Source organism: Diabrotica virgifera, chromosome 1 (genome assembly GCF_917563875.1).
Source record: "Diabrotica virgifera virgifera chromosome 1, PGI_DIABVI_V3a".
Taxonomy (NCBI): domain Eukaryota; kingdom Metazoa; phylum Arthropoda; class Insecta; order Coleoptera; family Chrysomelidae; genus Diabrotica; species Diabrotica virgifera.
This window is the reverse complement of record NC_065443.1, coordinates 167,032,275-167,054,529: the sequence shown is the minus strand read 5'-3', so window position 1 is coordinate 167,054,529 and position 22,255 is coordinate 167,032,275. Positions and strand designations below refer to the sequence as shown.

General features: G+C 34.2%; 1 protein-coding gene across 4 annotated transcripts in view; it reads right to left on the bottom strand.

The window, feature by feature from the left end:
* The window catches only part of LOC114338775 (centrosomin), a 652,106-nt gene that overhangs the window by 473,223 nt on the left and 156,628 nt on the right, over positions 1-22,255 (bottom strand). The gene's annotated exons all lie outside the window — the stretch shown is intronic.

Sequence of the window (22,255 nt, the reverse complement as noted above, 5' to 3'; positions counted from 1 at the left end):
TGAAGACTATAAAAATTGTTGTAGACTTTCAGTCTTCTTCTCGTAAAAGTTATGAATTTAAAAAAATAAAAGGTGCAGATTCGTGAATTGCAAAGTTAAATCGCAAAAATTAAGTGAAAAAATTTAAAATTTGTCTATTTGATCACGTCTAGGTTAAACTATAGAGTCCAAGTTTTAGATCTAGATGTGTTATAGAAAAAAAAATGGTGAAACTTTTAATTTTAAGAAAAACGTTGTTTAATTTTTTTTATTTTTATGGTAAAATTGCGATTTTGACAAATTTGATTTTTTAATAAAAAATTAAGTAATCGTGTGGGGAAAAAATAAATATGCCATTTTAATTGCCTATTCGTCTAATTTGTAAAATTCATATTAGAGTTTTCAAAAAGCGTATACAGGGTGAAATTTTTTCTAAGACCCAAACGAACTAATTTTTAAAGCCGGACCTGATTTTTTTCTCGTTTGAATAAATCAGTTGATTGGGTGGTAACATAAATTAAATATTTGTTTAAAAAAAATAATTTTTGTAATAAAAGTTACTTTTATTAAATCTATGGTTCACTTTACGAAACTTAATTCGTAGTCAAATTTGATTTTTTTATAAAAAATTAAGTAATCGTGTGGGGAAAAAAATAAATACGCCATTTTAATGGCCTATTTGTCTAATTTGTAAAATTCATATTAGAGTTTTCAAAAAGCGTATACAGGGTGAAATTTTTTCTAAGACCAAAACGAACTAATTTTTTAAAGCCGGACCTTAGTTTTTCTAGTTTGACTAAATCAGTTGATTAGGTGGTAATAGTGTAACGATTGACCAAAATAAGAGACACATCGATCTGACCGTTCAAAAATTATGACGAATATAAGTTTCTGTCAAAATGCGAAACTCGCCCTGTATATTATTAAACAATGGGAGTAGATACTGTTTAATGGTCATTTGTTATTCTCCATAGGGGCCTTTATACGAGTAGGAGTATGTACAGTTCCTCATGACTCACCCTGTATATTAATATTAATATATTAATATTAATATATATTGTTATGATCTGCTTTTTATTAATTTTATATTAATTATTATTTATTTGATTAATTATTTAATTGTCGCAAATCATACATAAAAAAAATGAATAAAAAATCTCAGGGTGCCTTTTTATACTATTAAAAAAAATCCAAATTATCTCACGTTATACTTATCTTCTCTCGTGGGTTCAGTATCTCTTAGTTGATCCTAATCGGGATAAAATAGGGAAAAGAAATAAAGCAAAATATCAAAATAAAATACAGAATTGTTTTTTATTTATCAATACTCTAAAATCTATCGAATCTAAAAACCTATGGACACAGATGTCCGAATGAAATTTTTACCACTTAAATTTATTATAGTTAAAAAAAAAAACAATTTATCAGTTTGTTCCCGATGACTTTGGTAAAATAAAACTAAACAAAACAAATGTATGTATTCGCAAGATTAGCTATACTTCCTATTTACTTTTAGAAATATTGGAATTTTAATTCATATGCTTTTTACTCAAAATTTTAGTTTCTGAACATAAAAATATCTTTCCCATAAGTTGACTGACCTTTTTCTTCATTCACTCTGATGTCTTCTCGTGACCCAAAACAGCTCTCCCTAATTGACTATGTTAAAGGCTACTCATCAAAGCCCTCTCCGTTCTCCAGCTTCAAAACTGTCAGCATACCAGCACCAATTCTCCAACAAGCCGGGCCTCTTTTGACACGTACTCGATTCACACAAAACTCCAAAAATTCTCTGCTCTCCTTCTCACAATAATATAGAATCAAAGATGTATTTCGTCTCAATTTGATCTGTCTCTCGTTCCACTTTTCAACACTATTCTCCACTATCAAACAACCACTGGTACTTGCTAACTATCTATTCACGAAAACGTCGAACTGCTCCTCAGCGATACCAAAAACATAATAAATTCTTTTTCAAACTCTCTCAATCATTCAAACTACCTTTCCCCTTCCAACTTGCCATGAATCAGAAACAATCTTTTCCATTCGACAAACAAACAGTCATTTTCAAAATTATTCCGACCATCCTAATTACTTTCGGGGAAACTCTACAACATTTACTCGTGTTGAACAAAGATATTAAAATTCCAAACTTTCTTTTAAACCACTTTCCCAGAAAGTGATAATTACATCTACCTGTGGATTCTATAGTTCTCGTAATAAACAATCTATTTCCATTTTAAATCTAAATACATCGTCCTTTTCACTTTAATTATTCACAAAAGTCTTTAATGGTTCATCGGAAAGCTCATTAAAAGAGAAATCCACTTACATCCAAACTAAATTCTAATAAATATTTACAGCTCAATATACAGGGTGTATCAAATTTATGTCCCCGCGTTATTTAAAAAAAATTTAATTTAATTTTCATTTTGCCTTGGTTGATAAATTGAAAACACAATAATATATTAATATTATCCAGATTTAGCCATACGGCTCACACTCCCTCTAAGGGGAAAATTGACTCATCCCAGATACCTACGGCATCAAAAGGATTGAGCTCTGGTGGGACTCTTTCCGTGTTATCGAGCCCTAGGTTTACCCATCAAGGTGCGCATTTTTTCGTCTTTAGTGAAGTGGTATATGCGCATTTCTGGTTCCCTCAGTTTGATCGGTGTTGTGTCATCTACTGCGCAAATAGCGCGATGTAGAGTAGATGTCTCATGTCTCTTAAACAAATTTCTACTGTTAAGGTGTGAACGAAGCAGCTGTTTTACTCTTCGTATAAACTCCGCAGTTATCTCAGTTTTCATTTGCTTATGGTCAAATTTCCGCGCTTGCTTTACTCCCAAGATATTATAGAATAGAATAGAAATATGCTTTATTGTCACTGAAAATACAAATTTTATGGACAAAGCTTAATTAAAGTCAGAAAAAATAAATAAATAATATCTAACAATAACAATAACAAATACAATTTTCTGAAATTTGATAAATCGTCAATATAAAAAAAATATACATAAATACAAAATATAAGTTAATAAAGTAAAGAAGAAAAAAAAACAAAATCGATATATTTCAACAATTTATAGAAATTGCAAAGTGAATATACAACAAAGTAAACTATTTATAAACAGGAACTAATAAGTTTAACCTGCTGCATGTGACACCCAAATATAGATAAGTTTGGGTACTTGTACATTACTGTAATTTCTTAGTTAGTCATTAATAAACTCTTCTACTGAATAATATGGTCTTTTAGGCAAAGCGCCCATTGAGGTGGAGTGTCCGTGGCCCGTGGCGTGGTATTGACTATTAGAGATGCTCCGACCAGCTATTTTGATATAGCAGTTACCTTATCATTTTTCATTATTCAACATTTTCAAGATGATATGAGAAAAGCAAAATCATATTTGTTTGTTTTGTTTGAAAAAGCATTGTGGTTGGTATTTAATGTGAACATATAAATAATAATTGTTACTAAAATAATACATCTAAGTACGAACATTTTTTGAAAAGACAAAAAAATTTAACAAAAAACATGGTGGTTGTAATATTTATATGGTCGTAGTATTTATTTAAATTTACTGTTGTTTTCACCCAATTTTGAAAAAATGTGAAAACTTTGAATTATCCACGTCCGTCTGTCCGTCTGTCTGTCTGTCTCTCTGTAATCACAACTCCTCCGTCAATATACCAGCTAGAATGACAAATGAGGTGTCAAATGAAAGCTTATGATCCAAGAATAGTACTAAAGGTGATAAATTTGATCTAGGCTGTTTGTCCGTCGGTCTGTCCGACCGCGAATATAACTTCTCTGTCATTATACCAGGTAGAATGACAAATGAGGTGTCAAATGAAAGCTTATAATCCAAGGATGGTACTAAAAGTAGGATATTTGACCTAGGCTGGCTGGTTATCGGTCCGTCCGACCGCGAATATAACTCCTCCGTCATTATACCAGGTAGAATGACAAATGAGTTGTCAAATGAAAGCTTCTAATCCAAGGATAGTACTAAAGGTGATAAATTTGATCTAGGCTGTTTGTCCGTCGGTCTGTCCGACCGCGAATATAACTTCTCTGTCATTATACCAGGTAGAATGACAAATGAGTAGAATGACAAATGAGGTGTCAAATGAAAGCTTATAATCCAAGGATGGTACTAAAAGTAGGATATTTGACCTAGGCTGGCTGGTTATCGGTCAGTCCGACCGCGAATATAACTTCTCCGTCATTATACCAGGTAGAATGACAAATGAGGTGTCAAATGAAAGCTTATAATCCAAGGACAGTACTAAAGGTGATACATTTGATCTAGGCTGTTTGTCCGTCGGTCTGTCCGACCGCGAATATAACTTCTCTGTCATTATACCAGGTAAAATGACAAATGAGTAGAATGACAAATGAGGTGTCAAATGAAAGCTTATAATGCAAGGATGGTACTAAAGGTGAGATATTTGACCTAGGCTGCTGTACGTCGGTCCGTCCGACCGCGAATATAACTCTACCGTCATTATACCAGGTAGAATGACAAATAATGTGTCAAATGAAAGATTATAATCCAAGGATGGTACTTAAGGTGATAAATTTGATCTAGACTGTCTGTTCGACCGCGAATATAACTTCTCCGTCATTATACCAGGTAGAATGACAAATAAGGTGTCAACTGAAAGCTTATAATCCAAGGATGGTACTAAAGGTGAGATATTTGACCTAGGCTGCTGTACGTCGGTCCGTCCGACCGAGAATATAACTCCTCCGTCATTATACCAGGTAGAATGACAAATGAGGTGTCAAATGAAAGCTTATAATCCAAGGATGGTACTAAAGGTGAAAAATCTGACCTAGAGTTTCCGGTTTTAGAAATGAAACCGGAAGGGCTTTTTTAAAGTCGCCGGAGTAGTATAAGCGATATATTATTCGACGTGCTTTAGCAAGATGGGAACAAATGTATACTTTTGGTTTTTATATCATTTCAAAAAATTTCATTTAAAAAGTTCTAACCGGAAGTGCCATATTATGGACACAAAAATAGTACATGTGATATATTTGAAATTTGACCTCGGAGTTGCGGTGGTAGAGTTGCAATAGGAAGTACCGTTGGAAAGTCACTGAATAATAAGATATATTATTCGACGTGCGTTAGTAAGATGAGAAAAAATATTTGGTTGTAATATTTATATATTTATTATTTATATGGTTACTATGGGTACTAAAGGTGAGAAATTTGACCTAGGACTTCCTGTTTTAGAATAAACCGGAAGTAATGTTTTAAAGTCGCCGGAGTAGTATAAGCGATGTATTATTCGACGTGCCTTAGCAAGACGAGAACAAATGTATACTTTTGGTTTTTAAATCATTTCCGGTTAAAAAGTTTTAACCGGAAGTGCCATATTATAGACACAGAAATAATATATGTGATATATTTGAAATTTGACCTCAGAGTTGCGGCTTTAGAGCTGCAATAGGAAAATACCGTTGGAAAGTCACCGAAATGGTGGCAAATGGAAATAGTATAAGAAATATTATTCGACGTGCCTTAGCAAGATGAGAACAAATGTATAAATTTGGTTTTTATATCACTTCCGGTTAAAAAGTTCTAACCGGAAGTTAGGCCACATAATAAGATGGGAAAAGTACTCCCCGCTAAGGCTCATATTCCAAGGAAATATCTCGGGAAAGAGAAATGTGGGACGTAGGAGGATTTATACAAATACAATAGTTCAGAGCTGCAGCCAACAAAGTTAAGATTGCTGTGATGGTAGCCAACCTCCGATAGGAGACGGTACTTCAAGAAGAAGAAGAACCGGATGCTTTTTGGGTTCATATCATTTCCCGTTAAAAATTCTTAACCGAAGTACCATATCAGATTCGCAGAAATGGTACATGTGACATTAATTGAAGTGTATTGAAAAGTCGAGTTTAAATCTTTGGTTCCGGTTTTGAAATTATTTCCGTTTAAACAATTATGACCGAAATTTTAGTAAAAATGACTAAAAATTAGCGAAATATTTTATCCATCAACGCAAAGTTACACAAAGAGTTCAAATATCGACTTCCGGTTCTACATTCGATCCCCATGGGTGAAAACCTAGGACTTAGAAAGTTCAATTATTTGTAATTAATTAATACATAATTTGTGAAATTAGAATAATAATTCTTATGATTTATGCGTTTTATTCACTTTGTAAAGATTTTTTTGTCAGCATTGTAATATTATAATACAGCGCGGTAGACTAAGTACTATATAGTAGCATCGATTAACTTTTATTTCTTTAGTTTGCCAACCTCAATGCTAAAAATCCAAAGAAGAGAAAACATCATTATTGGGTGCACCCTATCTGGCAAAAAAATTAAAAATTTGCAATTTTTAACGTTTATAAAAAGGATTTGAACTTGAAGGGGTGGTATTTTGGAAGTGCCGCGCCGTAGCGCCAGTCCCCTTGCCTCTAATCGAAAGCAGGTTTAATTTTCGAGTGGTACTCGAATGGTGACCACGTTGAGTTTGTGTTGCAATATACGAGGACGTATTTAAAAATTTTAAAATCATACAAGACGATCAACAATTTAAGATAAATATATTAAATATTTATTTATATAGAAACTTTTTAATTCCAGGATTTTTCGGTAAAACTCTTTTCGGCTATTTGCCATTTTTAATAAGCACTTTAATTAATAATTATTATATATTGCTAGCTTTGTTATTTGACTATTGACACATTATGGCAGAGAGTCAAATCAAGAATCGAATCTAGCATCTCAAAAATCCAACAAGTAAAAATGTAAGTACCAGTTATAGGAATATCCCTGTTTATGGAATATAAATTAGAGGTCCCGAAACGTTTCCATTTACTTTTTAAGGGGGTAGGCGCAAAATCTTGGTCCAATGCTATTTAAATTCATTTTTTTAAATTTTTTCGAATCCTGAAAAAACCAATAAATATTTTTGAAAAATTTAAACGCAGAATGAAAGACTATATTATTACCGAGTTCCGAAAGTGTCTTAGAATATACAAAAAGTTTAGTTTGAATTAAATACTTGAAATTAAAAATCACAATAAATTTTCTCTTTTTTTCACGCCTGTATATTATAATTATAAACATTTTAAAAGTTTTCTAGGACTTTCGGCCCTCGGTAATAATGTAATCTTTCGTTATGAGTTTAAATTTTTCAAAATACTTATTAGTTTTCTCAGAATTCGAAAAAAAATGCATTTAAAAGCATTGGACCAAGATTTTGCGCCTACCCCCTTAATAAATTTATCCGTTTGTTGAAATATCTTTTAATAAAATAATACCGCTGTTTATAATACTTTTTAACTAAACGAATAAATTTTTACCTACAATATCCTAAAAATTTAAATTATATCGGGTATTATGCTTTATTGCAAATGCCTCAAAGGCCTGTATAGCTGTTTTATATTATTAGGGTTTCTCAGGTAATAAATACTTTATAACAACTGTTATGAGTACAAACTCGCCGACAAATTTACTGGTGGTAAAATTATTTTACTTTTCTACAAATTTCTATATAGTGCCCACCTACTTATACTTCGTCTAGTCTACTTACCGTTGCACGTGATCCGCGTCATAGCCCGTGACGTCACATGATACCAACACGAAATATTTTTGGCGGTAGGTGTGTTCTTTTTTAGAATCATTTTTCCGAGTACACGGGAATTACAGCCACTAGATATATTTTATTATATACGCGTAGAAATAATATTTGAAGATTTCTATTAATGTTAACTTAAAGTAATACACAATAATACGTTTCATTTCATTTGTATACCTAATGGACTATAAAGCGTTTTTATGAAGCACATTTGTTCGGAACACACTATAACTGTAATTGAACGAATGTGACATTTTAGCATAAATTGGTAACATTTATTTGACAGTTGTGGTGATGATACTTCATATTGGTTTTTAATCTTTATTATACGCTCTGAGCTTCGCTGGTGTCGCTCCTAGCGGTTACTAATTCAACTTTTACTGGTAATTTTTAAATTTATTATTTAATTGTTATCGCTTAATATTTGCAACGCAAAAAAGTAATTAAATTGTAATCGATTTTTTTAAGATTTTTCTAATCATTTTGACGTTCTATTGATAAAATATAAATTTCTTACTTCGGATACTTTGACAATAATCGTGTAGATGGCGCTAAGATTATAATAAATTATTTATAATTAGATATTACGGAACATTAAAAAAACTTAAATTCAGTATTTAAAACGTAAGTATATTTAAGGTAAAAATATATACCACAGCTTTGGCCAACTAATATTGTTTATAATTAATGTTTTTAATTTTAATTTTAAATTAATCACTTTGACACTTATGTCAAATTTCCGGTAAACGTTTACAAACTTGTCACTACTGGCGTTCGCGAATTTGTAAATATCCCCTCTACGTACGAGCTCACAGCGTATAAGTATATTTGTTTTATTATATTTACTGTTTATATTATTTACTTTAACTTAAGATTATAACTTAATTCTTGTTTTCTATTTCTAAAGTTTTTATTTATTTACATTGAATATGAATTTGTTTTGTTGTTCCACTTTCGCAAACATTATGTGATATACTTAATTTAAAATGACTAAGAATTATTGCGCGATCCCTCTTCAGGTGACAGCCATAACTTTGATTTTTTTAAATGGGAGAGTACATTATGTGACACCTCATTTAGAAGCCTTTAAAACACTGATTACAATAATGTATAATACTTTAATCCTTTTTGAGAGCGTAGGCACAAAATTTCGGTTGACTTGACTATGAAACTAACAAGGTTGAATGAAAAACTAACAAGTACTTTTGAAAAGTTTAAACACAGAATGAAATATTACATTATTACCGAGGGACAAAAGTCCCTTAGAATAAACAAAAAGTTTCTTCAGAGTGATATATTTAAAATTAAATATCACACTCAATTTTCTCTTTTTTTTTCCGCCCCTGTAACTTTTTATTAAAATAAACATTATAGAATTCCTCAGAGACTTTTGGATCCTCGGTAATACTGTAGTCTTGTATTCTGCGTTTAAATTTTTCAAAAACACTTATTAGTTTTCTCAGGATTCGAAAAAATTGAATGCATTTAAAAATAATTCAAACGAAATTTTGCGCCTACGCTCTCAAAAAGGATTAAAGTATTATATATTTTTGTAATCAGTATTTCAAAGGCTTTTAAATGAGGTGTCACATTATGTACTTTCCAATTTAAAAAAATCAAAGATGTGGCTGTCACCTGAAGAGAAAACAAACTTTGGAAAACTGTATGTTCTACACTACTCACGTACTTTTCAATACTATTTTACTTGATGTTATTAATTAGGAAAGGGCAGGGCATTGCTATATATTTTATTTGGAGCAATTTCCGAAGTGGAAGTTTAATTTTACCTCCAAATTCAAATCTTTCCAATTCAATTTCTAATAATATTGTGGCTTATTCTCAGTTAAAACAAGTAATTGGACTTCGTAAGTCCTAGGTTTTCACCCAAACTAATCGAAAGTAGAACTGAAAGTCGATATTTGAACGCTTCGTGTAACTTTGCGTCGATCGATATACGATTTTACTAATTTTGATTCATTTTGACTAAACTTTGCGTCATCATTATTTAAACAGAAATGACTTTAAAACAGGAACTAAAGATTAAAAGTCAACTTTTCAATACGCTTCGATTGTTGTGTTACATATACTATTTCTGCGACTATAGCGGCAATTCTGGTTAGAACATTTTAAGCGGAAATGATATAAAAACCAAAACCAAAATTTTTTCTCATTTTGCTAAGGCACGTCGAATGATATATCGCTTATACTATTTCGGTGACTTTAGAACAGTTCATACGGTTGCAACTGTAAAACCGGAAGTCCGATGTCAAATGTCTCATCTTTAATACCATCCTTGGGTTATAAGCCTTCATTCGGCACTTCATTTGTCATTCTATCTGTATTAATAATGGAGGAGTTGTATTCGCGGACGGAAAGACAGATGAACAGACAGTGATGGAACCGAAAGTATATATGTATTCTCTTCTTGCAAAGTAACGTCGAATAATATATCACGTGTACTATTCCGGTGACTTTAAAACAGTACTTCTGGTCGCATTTCTAAAACCGGAAGTCCTAGGTAAAATTTCTCACAATTATTACCGTCCTTGGATTATAAGCTTTCATTCGACACCTCAATTGGTATTCTATCTGGTATAGTGACGGATGAGTTATATTCGCAGTCGGACGGAAAGACGGATAGACAGCCTAGGTCAAATTTTTCACCTTTAGTACCATCCTTGTATTATAAACTTTCATGTGACATCTCATTTGTCATTGTACCTGGTATAATGGCGGAGGAGTTATATTTGTGGTCGGACAGACCGACGGACAGACCGCCTCGGTCAAATATCTCACCTGTAGTACCATCCTTAGATTATAAGCTTTCATTTGAGACCTCATTTGTAATTCTACCTGGTATAATGACGGAGGAGTTATATTCGCGGTCAGACGGACCGACGGACAGACAGCCTACGTCAAATACCTCACCTTTAGTACCATCCTTGGATTATAAGCTTTCATTTGACACCTCATTTGTAATTCTACCTGGTATAATGACGGAGGAGTTATATTCGCGGTCGGACGGACCGACGGACAGACAGGATACGTCAAATATCTCACCTTTAGTACCATCCTTGGATTATAAGCTTTCATTTGCCACCTCATTTGTCATTCTAGCTGGTATATTGACGGAGTAGTTGTGATTACAGACGGACAGACAGACAGACGGACGTGGGTAATTGAAAGTTTTCACATTTTTTCGAAATTGGGTGAAAACAAAAGTAAATTTAAATAAACAGTACGACCATATAAATGTTACAACCACCATGTATTTTGTTATACTGTTTTTGTCAGTTCAAAAAATATCCGTACTTAGATGTATTATTTTAACAATAATTATAATTATTTATATTATTTATATGTTCTCATTAAATGCCAACAAAACTGCTTTTTGAAACAAAACAAACAAATATTATTTTGCTTTTCTTATATCAACATGAATACGTTGAATAATGCTGAAAAAGCAACTGCTGTATCAAAATAGCGAGTCGGCCACCTCTACTCATTACCACGCCACGGGCCACGGCCATTCCACCTCAGTGGGCGCCTTGCCTAAGGAGACCGGGTCTCCTTAATAATTAAACCATCCTTAAACGCTGCTGCGCTACGCGGAGCATTAGCAAGTGAGATTTTCCGGCCAGCAGCCTCCTCTGCGATTTTAGGATCCCGACTACAAATAATGAAAAAACTAAAAGTGCGAATTTTGTGCTGAAATTTGGTATGTGGGGTTAGAGTATTATTTGGAACTTGTTCAAATAACTTTTTGCGATATCTCTAACGCGAAGCAAAGTAAACAAAACAGTGTAGCGTGTGTAAAAAATTTATGGGGAGGCTAAGCCTCCCTTGCCTCCTCTGACCAGCCGCCATTGATAGGACCTTTTTTGTTTTAAATTTTATGTAGAACATTTTTGTATAGAACATTGTTTACGCTTAAGCATAGTTTTAGAAATATTGACGAAAAACGTGAAAAAACTACTAATTTACCGACTCTCCCCCATCTCCCCCCCAAACCGGAGGCTCCAAATGGTGTAACTTTTTACTAAACAATATGTGGACCATATCGAACAATTAGGTGTTGGAGGAAAACTTTTACTTTGGATGTCTGGGTTAGGCCTTTTTTTGGACCAATTATAATATACTACCTCCGTAACTTTAGAACCGTTCATTTTAGAAGGATTATGCATAGGGCCTTTTTTTATTTCAAATTTAATGTAGAATATTTCTCTATAGTAGGTTGTTCATGCTAAACCGCATAGTTTTAGAAATATTGACGAAAAACGTAAAAAACTACCCCCCAAACCCGACGCTCAAAATGATCTGACTTTTTTCTGAACATTATGTGGACCATATAGAACAATTTGGTGTTGGAGGATAACTTTAACTTTGGATGTCTGGGTTATGCCATCTTTTGGATCAATTGTATCATACTAATACACAACATTAAAAACTTTTGTGGCAAACGTTAAATAAGAAACTTAACAGGGTATGTAGGAGCGAATTAGTCAAATTAGACAAAAAAAGTATGATTTGAGCTATCACTTATAGTCTGGGCAGATTATCGGAGAATAGGCCGTTTTTGGGAAAAGTTATTTACCAGCAATTTTATTGCTGGAATCGAATCGACTGTACATATTATATTAATAATATAGGTATGCAAAGTCCGCAGATAGTGTGCTACTTTTTTTATAAACAAAATGGCGCCCGTAAATAGTGTTTTTTTCAATTTTTGCTCTATAACTCCAAAGATTTTAACTTTACACCAAAAACACCTAAATAAAAATTCACCGTAATTAAATTCTACATAGAGACGTGTTTTTCCCGATTTACCCCGAAAATTTTCCCCGGAAAATGAGGGTTTTGCCAACAAAATTTTTATTTTTCTACTAAAATTTTAGATAAGTAATTGTTCATCAATAATTAAATAACTTTATAAAGTAATATAAAAGATCTTTTAGTATAGATTATAATTCTAGAAGCTGATCGAAATTAGAACAGTTTAGCAACAATTGAATTGGTAATTAAAAATTTACGGTCGCTATAATAACCACAATAATTATGATAAATAAGAATAACTTTGATTTTTGTATAAAAAGACACTGTACCTATCTAATGTACTTTACGGAATTAAAATTGGACTATTTAAGCGGCATCAGGAATATTTTAAAATTATAAACAATTTTTTGGCTTTTAAACAAATAGAATATCTCGGGAAATAATAAATTAAATTAAATCATGAAAACGGTATTGGAAAAAAAGCTGCAGGACGCTTCTTTTAAAAGAAAAAATGTTTAATTGGGATGAGTGGTTCCTGAAATACAACCGGTCAAAGTTGACCGGCATTTATGGCGAAGATATGAAAATAGGATCATAATTTTCGAACCATCACCTTTTTATTTTTGTCCTCTTTCTCCACACCAATTTTCATATCTTTAAAATACTCATAACATATATTATTATAATAAAAACTATCGATATTACGAGTGAAAATTGCCAAAAATAGCAAAATTCCAATCAAAAATTAGGTTGTAGAAAATATAATTTTAAAGTTCAAAATCGGTATACGTTAAAAAAATGCATTTTTTCGGCTTAAAGGTAAAGTACATTAGATAGGTACAGTGTCTTTTTATACAAAAATAAAAGTTATTCTTATGTATCACAAATATTGTGGTTATTATAGCGACCGTAAATTTTTAATCAACAATTCAATTGTTGCTAAACTGTTCATTCAATTTCGATCGGCTTCTAGAATTATAATATATATGAAAGGATCTTTTATATTACTGTAAAGGAATGGGGTACTTACTACCGTCAGCAGAGTATGGGCCGGTTGGTCGTGGGAAAGTTTTGCGGCCGTGGGAAAGTGCGGCATCCTTTGATGTTTGCCGCCAGAAAGCCACGCCCACCGACCAATGAGAACGAAGCCCCGCCCACCCGCAGCATCACCCATGGACCAATGAGATCAAAGTCCAGCCTACCGACCAATGAGAACGAAGCTACGTCACGAAGCCCCAAGATGGCCACCTGTTCTTCCTCTTTTCGTTTGTCATGCTGTCAATTCTTCTTCTTCTTTTCGGTTGTCAATTCTTCTTCTTTTTCGCTTATCAATTATTAGTCCTTTCGTATTGTTACAGATCTTCTTCTTCTTATCTGTCGAATGACACAAAGTTCTTGCTTATCTGCCAAAATGTTGTCTGTCACGTGAGACATAAAAATATTGCCAAAAGGGCATTACAGCATATCTCCGTTGCTATTGGTCCGATTTTGACGTAAGAGGGCTCGTTGGAAAGCGGAGGGGGTAACGAATAAGTTGAGACAAAAAACAAAGATGGCGACATTGCCAAAACGGCATTACAGCATATCTTCGTTGCTATTGGTCCGATTTTGACGTATGGTGTGTCAAATGAAAGCGGTGGCGACACAGAAGCCAACTGTCAATTCTTCTTCTGTCAACGTTCAACATTAACTGTCAATTCTTCTTCTTCTGTTCCGTAGAGTGCCTAACAGAAAGTGACGTGAAGGGCGTGACGCGAATGACGTGACGTGAATAACGTGACGCGAATAACGTGACGCGAATGACGTGACGTGACGTGAATAACGTGACATTTGAACGTGAATGATGTGACATTTACGTGACATTGATCAACAATGACCAGAGGGTTGTAAGAACTCATCGCTTATCTCAAGATCTCTTCTTCTTCGTTCCCGAAGAAGTGATCAACAATGACCAGAGGGTGTAAGAACGTTGTCACCTGCTTTTACCTGTGTGTCACCTGTATACCTGTATGACGCAAACCTATTGTCACCTGTGTGTCACCTGGATACCTGTGTGTGTGTCACCTGTATACCTGTATGACGCAATGATTGCATGAAGAAGTGATCAACAACAACAATGACCAGAGGCTTGTAAGAAGTGGTCGTTTTTCTTCTTCTTTCCCGAAAGAGGACCACCCTGTACGCTGAGTGCAAAAGTGGTCGCTTATCGCTAGATCTCTTCTTCTTTTCAGTAAAAAAGTATAGGGTGGTCGCCCGGCCTAGCCTAGCCTGGCCTCTTTTACCACCAATTGAGTTTCAAGAATACAGACAACTACACATACACATAGACATTGCCAAAACGGCATTACAGCATATCTTCTTTGCTAATGATCCGATTTTGACGTATGAGGTGCCAAATGAAAGCGGTGGCGACAAAGAAGCCAACTGTCAATTCTTCTTCTTCTTTCCGTTTATCGCAAATTATATACAGGGTGTAGTCAGAAAGTCAAATAAATTCTTCTTCTTTTCAACTGTCACAGTGATTCTTTAAGTTGTTTGTTAAATCGGTTTTCATAGTTCTTTCTGATCTGCCAAAATATTACCTGCCACTTCAGACATGGATGCATTGTCAAAGGAACATTCGGTAGGTATGTAACGACTAAACGACTTAAAAGTACAGAGACACACGACTCATCGCTGATAACGTACACGACATAATATAATCATTCTTATGAGATGTCCAAACCATCCCACTCTCATGAATTTTATCAAATACAATGCAACGGTGTTGCAACAAAACAAACATTCAAATTCGTTTACAGACACACACGCGCGCGCGTGCACACACACACTTCTCCATCTGACAAGTAGATCAAATCACCTTCTCATATTTCTTGAAGGCTACAACCTGTTCATGACGATCGAACGCCATCAGGTATATCTAAAAAACCAACCAACAAAACAAACACATTATATTCTTTAACTATGTCCAACCCATCCAGCACCTACCTGTCATCGTAGAAAAAAAAAGACACTCCTTCAGTCTGCACTATTATTCTGAATATTCATATCATTTTTATGAAAATTACTGAATAAATATTTTCGCATTTCGCAGCCGTCAATTCTTCTTCATTATGTCGAGCCATCGTCATTTCTTCTTTTCGTTTGTCACGTCAACTTCCTCTTTGCGATCTGTCAATTCTTCTGTTCCGCAGCAACCAATTCTTCTTCATTGTATTGCGCCATCGTCTTCTTTTTGATCAACCCCCGTATATACAATTACTAATTTTTTCATACAGTACAATAATTCACACGAAAATTCAAATCTGGATTTCTAAAATCTTTTATTTTATAATGTTTATTTCACTAGTAATTTTTGATCAACCTCGTATATATAAGTAGTAATATTTTTCATACATTTCAATTAAAATAGGTGAAATGTAATACCAACATAAATTTATGGTGATGACAAAAGAATAGTGGACATAGAAAAGTGGTGAAGGCATAAAAATTGTGGATATTTATCATAATTTAAGAAAAGCAAATCGACGACAGCATATTTTAGGAGACGTTTCTACTGGAAACATGAAAAAATAGTGTTGATGGTGTACCAAAGATACTACGTAAAAAAGCATCATATCACTCATATTAAAAAAAAAAAATTAAGCTTTTCAACCAAAAAAAATGCTCAAAAACTTACCGTAATTATACACAATTAACTACACTAACAAAAATCTCATATAGGTAAAAAATGGGGGTTACTATACTTTCGACTACCGTGTTTCAACTACCATTCCAAGGTCACAAGCTAATGCTTAGCGCATGCGTAGCTGTGTGTAGTAGAGCGTAGCGGAGCGCTGCAGCGGTTAGCAGAGGATAGCACGTCGGACGTCAAGTAAATGTATCGTCCTACGTCGAATGTCACATTCGTGCTATCCTCTGCTAACCGCTGCAGCGCTCTGCTACGCTCTACTACACACAGCTACGCATGCGCTAAGCATTAGCTTGTGACCTTGGAATGGTAGTTGAAACACGGTAGTCGAAAGTATAGTAACCCCCATTTTTTACCTATATGAGAGTGGGATGGTTTGGACATCTCATAAGAATGATTATATTATGTCGTGTACGTTATCAGCGATGAGTCGTGTGTCTCTGTACTTTAAGTCGTTTAGTCGTTACATACCTACCGAATGTTCCTTTGACAATGCATCCATGTCTGAAGTGGCAGGTAATATTTTGGCAGATCAGAAAGAACTATGAAAACCGATTTAACAAACAACTTAAAGAATCACTGTGACAGTTGAAAAGAAGAAGAATTTATTTGACTTTCTGACTACACCCTGTATATAATTTGCGATAAACGGAAAGAAGAAGAAGAATTGACAGTTGGCTTCTTTGTCGCCACCGCTTTCATTTGGCACCTCATACGTCAAAATCGGATCATTAGCAAAGAAGATATGCTGTAATGCCGTTTTGGCAATGTCTATGTGTATGTGTAGTTGTCTGTATTCTTGAAACTCAATTGGTGGTAAAAGAGGCCAGGCTAGGCTAGGCCGGGCGACCACCCTATACTTTTTTACTGAAAAGAAGAAGAGATCTAGCGATAAGCGACCACTTTTGCACTCAGCGTACAGGGTGGTCCTCTTTCGGGAAAGAAGAAGAAAAACGACCACTTCTTACAAGCCTCTGGTCATTGTTGTTGTTGATCACTTCTTCATGCAATCATTGCGTCATACAGGTATACAGGTGACACACACACAGGTATCCAGGTGACACACAGGTGACAATAGGTTTGCGTCATACAGGTATACAGGTGACACACAGGTAAAAGCAGGTGACAACGTTCTTACACCCTCTGGTCATTGTTGATCACTTCTTCGGGAACGAAGAAGAAGAGATCTTGAGATAAGCGATGAGTTCTTACAACCCTCTGGTCATTGTTGATCAATGTCACGTAAATGTCACATCATTCACGTTCAAATGTCACGTTATTCACGTCACGTCATTCGCGTCACGTTATTCGCGTCACGTTATTCACGTCACGTCATTCGCGTCACGCCATTCACGTCACTTTCTGTTAGGCACTCTACGGAACAGAAGAAGAAGAATTGACAGTTAATGTTGAACGTTGACAGAAGAAGAATTGACAGTTGGCTTCTGTGTCGCCACCGCTTTCATTTGACACACCATACGTCAAAATCGGACCAATAGCAACGAAGATATGCTGTAATGCCGTTTTGGCAATGTCGCCATCTTTGTTTTTTGTCTCAACTTATTCGTTACCCCCTCCGCTTTCCAACGAGCCCTCTTACGTCAAAATCGGACCAATAGCAACGGAGATATGCTGTAATGCCCTTTTGGCAATATTTTTATGTCTCACGTGACAGACAACATTTTGGCAGATAAGCAAGAACTTTGTGTCATTCGACAGATAAGAAGAAGAAGATCTGTAACAATACGAAAGGACTAATAATTGATAAGCGAAAAAGAAGAAGAATTGACAACCGAAAAGAAGAAGAAGAATTGACAGCATGACAAACGAAAAGAGGAAGAACAGGTGGCCATCTTGGGGCTTCGTGACGTAGCTTCGTTCTCATTGGTCGGTAGGCTGGACTTTGATCTCATTGGTCCATGGGTGATGCTGCGGGTGGGCGGGGCTTCGTTCTCATTGGTCGGTGGGCGTGGCTATGGTCGGTGGGCGTGGCTTTCTGGCGGCAAACATCAAAGGATGCCGCACTTTCCCACGGCCGGCAAAATTTTCCCACGACCAACCGGCCCATACTCTGCTACCGTCTTTCTTACTATGGGGATGTAGATAGTTAGTAACGGAAGTCTTTTAAATTTTTATTATAATTTTCAAATACGTACAAATTTTTTCCTTCGATTTCCTTCGAAATATTTATATTTCTTTTTTGGTCTTGAACAAGCGCTAAAATTATACTTATATGAAAGGATCTTTTATATTACTGTAAAGGAATGGGGTACTTACTACCGTCTTTCTTACTATGGGGATGTAGATAGTTAGTAACGGAAGTCTTTTAAATTTTTATTATAATTTTCAAATACGTACAAATTTTTTCCTTCGATTTCGTGGTTCTGGTAGTTGGAAAATATGTATTGAAATAGTACACCAATATTTATATTTCTTTTTTGGTCTTGAACAAGCGCTAAAATTATACTTTATCAAGAGAGTAATTTTTTGATGTTTTTAGTGAAGTTAAATTTTAGAATTGTCAGATTGTTTTTTCAATAATATTAACATAGTAACGTGTAAAGTTGCGTGTTTTAATAACGTGGCGATAATTTATAACGAGTAATGTAACAGAATAAGAAAATATCTGTTGGAAGTATTCCAACATTTTCCCCGCCGCGAAAAGAAGAATTAAAATAAAATCAAGAGATGAGTAGAAACAATAAACAAAGTGAACTATTATTCTAAGAACAAAGGCAGTAAATAAGTTAAAGAATAGGCGGCAAAGGGCAAATCTTTGTAATCGAACGAATACAAGGGCCATTTGAAGTTTGAAGTTTAACAAGTCTTACTTTATTGTCACGACCTGGGATAACTTCTAATATTCGAGCACGTAACCATTTCAATGGAGGTATGTTGTCCTCCTTGATTAAAACTAAATCGTCTATCTTTAAATTTTCATGAGGCGACATCCATTTAGGCCTATTTTGCAATCTGTTGAGGTACTCAACCGACCAGCGTTTCCAAAAATGTTGTTGTATATGGGAAATGTGTTGCCAGAAGGATAGTTTACTTTCTGGTAACTTGGAAATATCAACCTCGGGGTAAGCTGTTAGACTACTTCCAATTAGGAAATGTCCAGGAGTTAAACATTGAAGATCAGTAGGATCACTAGATAAGGGACATAAGGGCCTTGAATTTAAAATAGCTTCTATCTGTGATAATACATTAGTTAGCTGTTCAAATGTAAATCGAGTATTATTCATTAATCTATAGAGATGATATTTTGTGGATTTAACTGCGGCTTCCCACAGTCCACCCCAATGGGGACTATAAGGGGGAATAAAAGTCCATTTTATTTGAGTTTCAGAAGCAAATTGTTGAATGCGAGTTACATTTTCCTTATTTTGAAAGAAGTCGTATAATTCTTTTAATTGATTACGAGCACCAAGAAAATTTGTAGCATTGTCACTGAAAATATTTGAAGGATTGCCCCTTCTCGAGATAAATCGCTTAAGGGTGAGTAAAAACGCTTCTGTGGATAAAGAAGAAACTAGTTCTATGTGTACCGCTTTAGTAGCCATACATACAAATATAGCTATATAAGCTTTAAGAATTGGGGCTTTACGAAGAATTGAAGTTTTAATTGGAATAGGACCTGCAAAGTCCACGCCCACATTGTCAAAAGGTCTACAAGGTGAGATTCTTACTCTAGGCAAATCTGCCATTACTTGCTGAGCGGTTTGTGCCTTTAACCTATGACAAAGAATACAGCTTCGAATTATCCTTTTGGTTTCTCGGAGACCATCTAGCGGCCAGAATTTTAATCGGATATTAGACAAAACAGTTTGGGCTCCTGCATGTCCAAGTCGATTATGTTCGTGTTTTATCAGAAGTCTAACTACAGGGGCGTAACAGAGGCCCCCGTAGCATGAAGCTTGCGGGGGCCCCAATATATCAGGGGCCCCATCTTGTCGTCCAATATAATATGTAAAAATCTGTTATTGATATATTACTTTATTTTGCGCATACATATCTACGCAACATTTTTTAAGCAATGCATTATTGAAAATGAAGTTGCCCATCAAATAGATACAATGTATCGTATGTATGTATTGTATGAATTAATAAAATTGTAGATAATTCGCTGATAATAGTGCACTAAAAATCTTGTTCATCTCATAGAATAATACTAATGTAATATTGCAATAATGTAGTCGTTTATTAATTTTCTTTCTATTTTATTCTAAACCAATAAAGATGAAAAAAGTATTTTGTCATAAACAGTACATGAAGTGCCCAGTAAATTACCGTTTTGGAGCGTAATTATCAGCGTCACGACGAATTTGCTTGGCAATTTGGATTTAGATTCTACTTATCCTTCGCTTCAAAGTTGGAGTTGTGCCGTTGGTTGCTTTTACTTGCGGGAGTGAAAAAGATACGTTTAAAATAAGTCCGGAAATGGATAAATTGACTAACTATAAGCAACTTTTGTTCTATAGAGTTTCTTGATCTAAGTCAATACTTTTCAAGTGACTTCCGAGTGAAAATGTTTATTTTTCAACAAAAAACCACGTATTCAGGCGGTTTTCTCGTATAAGTAAAAAATAAGTAGGTACTTTATCGAATTAAATATTATCGAAAAATTATCAAAAAAATATTTTTAGCAAAAATGTAGCTTATAAAAAACAAAAAAAAAAAAGGTTTATGAAGTCTATCGACACAGTAAAAGAAAAGTTGTGTCTCATGAAAAATTGCTCTTATTTGTTCAATTTCAATTCGAATATTTTAATGTGAAATAACCAAAAAAATAAGCACTTTTCGGAAAAAACTCATTGAAACTTTTTTAGAGGTTTAAAAAAGAGCTTTATTTTTATTTTTTTTGTAGCATTTTATAGTAAGCTTCTAGCATCAAAACTAAGCTTCATAAATAAAGTTGGCCTCTTTTTTGCTAAAAAAAACGTGAAAATCTCCCCTTAAGTTGGATCGGTTGGAAGTTCTTATTTAAAAAAATTGGTTTTATAGTATAAAAAGTTTTTTTATTTTAAAAAATGCTCTTTTTTCAAAATAGATAACTTAAAGTATTAGCAAGGGCGGATCCAGAGAGCCCCCTCGAGAATTTAAAATAATATAAATTTAAATATTTTCAGTTCAAATGTTTTTAGTTTCAAACAAATATACCCCTTGGTACGAGAAAATGTTTATAGCTTTGTGCTGAAGGTTAGGCTGAACGAGGTAAAGTGTGAAAGTGTGTGTAAAAGTTTTAGTGAGTTTTCCTCGAAAAGTGCATTATTTTTTGGTTATTTCACTTTGAAACGTTCGATTTGGAATTCGACGAATAAGAACAATTTTTCATGAGTTACAAATTTGCATTTACTGGGTTGATAGACTTCATTTTTGTATAAGCTACATTTTTGCTACTTATTTACGAATACTTACTCTTTAAGTTATTTGCGAAAATCGGCCTGAAAACGTGTTTTTTTTTTGTTGGTCCATGTTGAACTTTTTCACTCGTAAATAACTCGAAAAATAGTGACTGGACCACTTCGGTGGTGACATTGAAAATTACTCGGTATCGCCGCATTTCACGTTCATTTGCTGGGCTATGCTATAACACATATAAGTTCTTGTTACACATGTCGCATTTAGTAATTTTTGAAGGGGGCCCCATTTCCAATTCTGCGGGGGGGGGGGGGTCCCGACAGATTTTGTTACGCCACTGTCTAACTACATGATGCTTGGAAGGTAATAAACGAGGATTTTTTTGATAAATGGGAATATCGGCATTTTTTAATCTACCACCTACACATAATTCCCCTAATGAATTAAGAAATGGACTTAGTGACAAAATATGTTTGTTTGAGAGGGGTTTACTAGACAATTAGTAAATACTAGTATACTAGTACAATACTAGTAAATTTCTTGTGCAAAAGATTGCATTTGAATAATTTTTATTATAGAAACAAGAACTTTATCTAATTCCGTAACCAAAAGGGGACCAGATAATTTAATTGATGATTTTCTAGTATTTTCGATAAATATTTGAATGTATACAAAAGAATGAAGTAATCTTGAAAATTTCGAAAATTTTTCAAAAACTTCTTGCCAGAATGTGTTTTGTGTTGTTTCCCGTGTATGAATACTCACAAGGGTTGTTTTTCTTTCTTCTAAAATTTGAGAGGGTTCGGGATCATGATTATGTTTTAATAAATTCAGA